Source organism: Apis dorsata, unplaced genomic scaffold, assembly GCF_000469605.1.
Source record: "Apis dorsata unplaced genomic scaffold, Apis dorsata 1.3 scaffold_307, whole genome shotgun sequence".
In the NCBI taxonomy this organism is placed as follows: Eukaryota; Metazoa; Arthropoda; class Insecta; order Hymenoptera; family Apidae; genus Apis; species Apis dorsata.
Genome location: NW_006263579.1, coordinates 205,392 through 211,833, shown reverse-complemented (window position 1 = coordinate 211,833; position 6,442 = coordinate 205,392).

Sequence of the window (6,442 nt, the reverse complement as noted above, 5' to 3'; positions counted from 1 at the left end):
CGCCGATAACGCAAGGAATCGCATCCCCGGGTAATTGAAAAGCAGACAAGCGCAACGAAAAGCGCTTGGACGAAAATCGGGCTGTAGAATGTAAACGCGCGGGCGCGAACGTACGTGGTTTCGTTCCAGGAGGAAATCTTAACCTCCTTTCGAAAGGACAAGGAGAGGAATTGTAAAAGGATCTCGAACTCTGTCTCCACCTCGAACGCTTTGTATTCGAATATTTATAGAAGTCGTGAAGATTATTCTCATTCCTTGAACTTGTTATTGGGGTCATAGAGATCCATAATGAATGGAAGTTGAAATATTTTCGAAACTCTCTGCGTATCATCTTAACTTATTTGAATAGTATTGTTACGAATAATGTAAAAAATTTTTATACTTATAAAATAATTTTTATAAGTTAAAATACTCTCTTCTATGCCTACGCTAATCAATCGAGATACAGAGTTGGACCAAGTTAAAAATTTCGAACAAAGTTACTTCAAAGTAATTAAACTTATATAAAATATGCTTAAATTAAACATTTATATTATTTCATAGCTACGTTATATAAAATTATTATCGTTACGTTTTGAACGATAAATTATCCAAGTACCTTCAACTATTAAAATTTCCCCACGAAACATATCGTTTAATTGTCCCTCTCTGTCACAATCGGATCGATACATGTCACGATAAATACCATGGTCAGAAACAAAAACTGTTCCTTCCGCGAGACTTCGTTTCCACAACGTGCATCGAGGATTAAATTAAGTGATGACGAGAAAGAGGAGAATCGAAATTCGTCGATCAATTTCGAAGGTCGGAAGCGAAACCGCGCAAAAGCAAATAACACGGTGGCCGCCGTGTTTGGTTCGATCATTGGCGGCTAATATTTCCAGATTACGTGGACAGATTACGGCGAAAGCCTAAGGGATGCGATCGCGCAACATGTCTACGGATATACGTGGCTATATTCGCAGTCGATATTCCCCTCTCCCTCCTCCCCTGTATACGTCGAGCAAGCGCGTAATTAAAACTGACGCGTTTTCGTTTCGATGTGTTCGCATTTCGACCGTGTGCAACGCCTGCCCCCCGATGCCATCGAGGGAAGAGAAGAGGAAAAAAAAAAAAAAAAAGAAAGGGGGAGTGATAGTTTTCAAAATCGCCGGTTGTCCGTCAAATATGGAGCGAGGCGTCAAAAAACGGGAAATTATTGGGCGGCATTTCCGCCCGAGCACGGGACGCGCGCATCCTGAAATTTACATTGGACGCGCGCGGCTCAGGCGGTGACGCGTATTAAATTTCACGGTTATCGGGCCCTGTGCCGCGACAAATATTTATTTGATTTCGAACGATACCATTATGACGTGACGCCGATTTGTTTAACGTCTCTCCCCTTCTCCACGAAATAACATCTCGTTTTTTTCGAAACGAGGGATTTTTCGAACGAAAACATTATTGGACGTCGATTCCTGTTCCCTCAATCGTAATTATGTTGCAATCGATCTATAGACGACAATCGGCGCGAAAAGGGAAAGAGGAGAGCGCGGAATCAGCGCAAAACAGCGTTAACGCGACGTGTAACGCGCCGGTGTATGATAACGGGGATGCGATAACGATTTTCAACACGGGGCCCCGTGTACCGTGTCGAATCGAATCGAATCGAATCGACGATAAATCGAGTTAACTCTCGTCAGAAAGCGATAAACATTGCGAGGGTACCAAAAATGGGGCGCTTCTCCATTTTTCTCCTTTTTTCTTTTTTTCAATTCACCCGATTAAATCATCGCGATTCCAAAAATTTCCAAAAATCCTTCACGGTTCCTCTCTAGGCACGATTTATCGTTATGCTAATTAGAGTCTCGCGATTAAAAATCCCCGACGAAAGGGTTCGTCGAATTATCGTGCAAGCTTCGGTAATTTCGAGGGGAAAGAGGATCGCGTACGAACGAGAAGAAGTGAAATTAATTTGTTCCCCTTGGTTCGCCCGGATTATGGGAACGGTAAACGTAGGTGTAACGCGTGCGTGTAAAGCCCACGGGTGGATGCGTGACTCTCTCGCTCGGACATCGGGCACAATGGCAGTGGCGGGCCTGTATTTTTCGTGTACACGTAAAATCCATTTGGTCGTTCGACATACTGGGTTGTCACTCGGTACAATCGCATCCTCCTGTTGTCGCGCGCACGGCTACCGGGTCAGCTTTATTGTCAGCGCCGCCAGAATTCCGGCTTTCGCGTCGAAACGAAGAGCAATTATTCTCACCCACCGCTGCGAGCTTTTAATTGTCCGCGCGCGCTCACCCCTCTCCTCCGCCCCCCCTCCACGTCGCGCGCGTTCAAAATATCGCGTTACTTTCCCGTTACGAAAGGAATCGCATCCCGATCTCTTAAATATCGCCTCTTCCTTTTAATCCGTCGAAGAATCGATGGATCATCTATCGTACTCCCTAGAAAAAACTTTATCGAACATTATCGGTTTCGAGGGAACGAATTGATACAAATGCGCGAAAAAGAGATAAGAATGTTTTAACGGAAAGGAAAAATATATATATATATATTTTCAATCGAGGAAAGGATGAAGAAGCAATGAAAAGGAAAGGAAAGCAAAAAGCCGAACTAAATAATAAAAATAATTTTATCGCGTAGGAGGAAGGGGAGGAAAAAAGGCCGAGTCGCGTTACGACTCTTTAAGCTAATAGGGGAAGCCAATTAAGGGTAAAATTAAGTATTGCCATTAGGGAAGGACAGTGTGCATCGCGATAAACGTTAAATTGCACGCGGCAATAATGGGTGGGGAAAAAATTACATGACAAACCGGGCGCAATTAATCATTCCTCGTGCCCTCCTCGCTTGACACTATTGGGTTATCATCGTTGCCAATCATCGCAGTATTTCCAGCGTAAAAAAAAATTAAAAAAAAATAAAAACGCATCATCGTATATTAATAATGATTCGCGAATAGCCAGAACAAACAAACTGTCCCGAACCACCCCTTGTTATAGCGTCCTTTTCCACCCACCTTTGATCTCTATCGATCAGCAAACGACGAGGACAGTGACGAAATTTTCGCGCTTTCGATTTCTTTCGCGCTTTCTCTCTCTCTCTATATATCATTAACGAGAAAAATGCGCGCAACAACAATTCCTTCTCCCATCGAAATCCCTCCTCGTTTGTTTCCACGACGTACGATGCTGGTCCGGCTTGTTTCGCCCCCTGCCCAAACTCTGTATTCACGGCGTATCGCGTAATACCGCGCCATTACTGCGGATGTCTGAGCTCGCTAACCGGTAAATATGAGTTTTCACTTCACTGGAACCCGCGCGCACATATATATATACACACACAAACACACACCATTTTTGCCTCGTTAATTACGATTACGCGACGTCCCAATGGAACACGGTAACACGTCCGCGCCGACCATTCCGCTTTCTTTCTCCAACGCCGGCCAAAGTCCTTCGAGCGAGGGAACAATCTCTCTCACGTCTAAGACGAGAAGAAAAATTTTCGCGAGCACGAACGATTGACAGGGTTATATTAATGTTCCATCGACGAGATTTATAAAAAGAAAACCTCCCTCCCTCTCTCTCACCGCCGTTCAATTAAACAACGAAATTCGGCGTAGCGTAACGTCATAGTTTCGAAGGAACCACTCGAAGAAGGAGCCTGTATCCGTTCCAAGGAACGAAGGTGAAGCGGCAAGGAGAGGGGAACGCTCTCGAGAAGGATCTACGACCTCGATTCCTCGAGCAGCTGGAATAGGCCCGAAGTCTTGGCTAGGTGCTCGAAGCTGCGGAAGCAATATTTCCACGGGACTTCCGAGGAACGGGCGAACCCACCGGCAATTAGTCAGGAAGTAGCTGACAAGCCTCCTCCGCGCCTTTCGACCGGCTTTCCACGAATTGACCGTGCTTTCCGCGCCCGATTCGACATTGCCGCCCGCATGCCACAAGGGGGATTAAAGATCCTCCCTTTCTTCTTAATTAATCGTCCAACGAGAGGGAACAGAGAATCTATCGATCAAATGGTAACAGTTTTTTCGTATATTCCTTTCAGTCAACTAGGAGAAAATCGCGATAGAATCATCATTTTCGTGATCCCTGCGAATTTACAATTGCAAAATAACAACGCAGCTATTTTCGATTGGGGAAAAGTGGCGGTTTTATTTCGTTTCGCCGACCACGATGCAGGCTATTTCGAGCAACTACCCCTACGGGACCTGTAAAACGGGTACAGGTTTCCTGTCGGTACGACCGAAGGGTTTCCTTCACGAAATCAGACGCGACACCTGGTCACCCGCGGATAACGGATGCCGCAATATCTGGGGGAGCGCTGCGCGATTCGTATAAATTACCCGGGCTGACGCGTGTTTTCGTTACACGTCCGGTTAACACAGCGGATTTGTCTTCGTGAATGAAAGCGACGGGCGAAACCCGCCTCTCATTCTTTCTTCCCCAGCCTGAAAATAAACCTTCTCCTCCTCCGTTCTCCTCCCTGGCGTGGCGTGCCACGTTCCCCTTATACGCACGCGTAATAGGATCGGTCGCGAGATACCTGACGAACGATAATTGCACGGTTGGACGGGCGTATTCCAATTATCGGAACGATCGGTAGTCGGTCGATTGAAAAAAGTTCCAAATTCGAATTGTCGGTAGAAATTGTCCGTTATTATGCAGTTCTTGTTATTACCGTGTCGCTTTACCAATCGAGGCTGGATAAAGGACCACTTTATGTCGCGTGTAACGAGCGCCATTACCAACAATCGGATCGGTATATGTCTATATATTGGAAAACTGGATCCTCTTTTCTCTTTCGTCGTTGGACGAGAGTCGTCGGTCGCATTCTTTAATTTTTTCACGCGATGATTCGATCGGGCAACGAGCATCCCCTTCCCTTCTGGATTATTGGTTTCTTATTGGCGTATCGTCGTGTCGGGACACGATATATCGTATCATCATCCCCCGTATTCCATTTCCATGAATATTTGCCGTCGCACATGCATGTTGCGGCTCGTGCTCCCACGGGAGAATACGTAGCGACCAGTGTACGAAAATTGTACACCGAGGAGGTATTCGCGTATCCTGTAAATGATATTCTCCACGCCCGTACAACTATTGGCTATTACTCACCCAAGAACCACCTCGTCATCGCGGCGCGCTCGTGATTTTCCATCCGCCCCTCCCTCTCCTCCATCGCTCTCTAGGCCCGCCCTCCTCGTCTCATTAATTAATTAGAACGCTGGACATCGTGCTGCCACGGTTGAAACGCGAACAACTGTTTACTTTATTACAAGGTTCTTCGAAGGGAAGATCGGATCGAAAAATGGAGAAAGGAAAGCAGCGGTGATCGATGATCGATTTCGCCCGACTTTCAACGCCGATCCGATTACCAGATCGGTGATAATTGATCTTTCGAAAATATCGGGGAACGAAATCGTAATTAACTCGATCAAGAGGAAAGATTCGATCTTCCGTAAAATCCTCCTTGGCCTTTCTTTTCTTTCTACACGTGTATCCAATCTCCCTTTTTTCTTATTTCTATTTTTATACGCAGCCATCGAGTGGCGCGTAGGCGGTGATGCGATCGATTTTTCTCCAGAAACGAGGAGAAGGAACGCAAATATATATATGTAATGGGCAGGAAGAGGAAGAAGGTGGAGAGGGAGGGAGAGAAGGAGAGATATTACTTTTGCTCGTTATCGGTTAATTGGAATCGCAAGATTCCCGATTGTTTCCGAGAAGGCAGACTTCACCGGTCTTTCTCCCTCTCTTTCTCTCTCTCTCTCTCTTTCTCTTTGTACGCGGATTATCCCCGCGACTTATGTTCGGAATGCGCGGAACGGTCGAAACGCGAAAGATGCAATTACCGAGCTGGTAACAAACTCGTTTGCCACGGTGGGGCCACCGTGTTTTAAATCACCGTGTATCACTCCAAAGACAATTTTTTTCCATTATTCCCAACGATTATTCCAGGATTTTCCCCCTCGATTTTCGAAACGGAACTGCATTTAATCGGGATCTCGGCGACGCATCGCGGCAAGATAATGCACTAGAAGCAGAAACCATTCGATAACGAAGCTTTCGAACCGACTATCCCCGTTTTTTTGCCCCTCTTCCGCTTCTTGCCCTTCCCCTCCTTCCCTCTCTCCCCCTCCCATACCACCAAGAGAAATCCGCAAAAGACAATGGGATCTCTGGTCCCCGCAAAAACCGATATTTCCGTCGTCGGAACGATTGTACGCGGCTTAACGATCGACCCGGAAAAGGAAATTTCATCTTCTCACGAAGCGCGGCGGCCCCTTTTTATTTCTCCTCTCCCTCCAGTTTTTCGTTATCCGCCCACTCTTTTCCACGGCCCCCCCTCCGCCCCACCTCCTACACTACCCGCCCTCTTATTTACAGCGGCAAATAACTCCTTTTGCGACGGTAATATCGTTACGGTTATGTAGTTTCGCCGA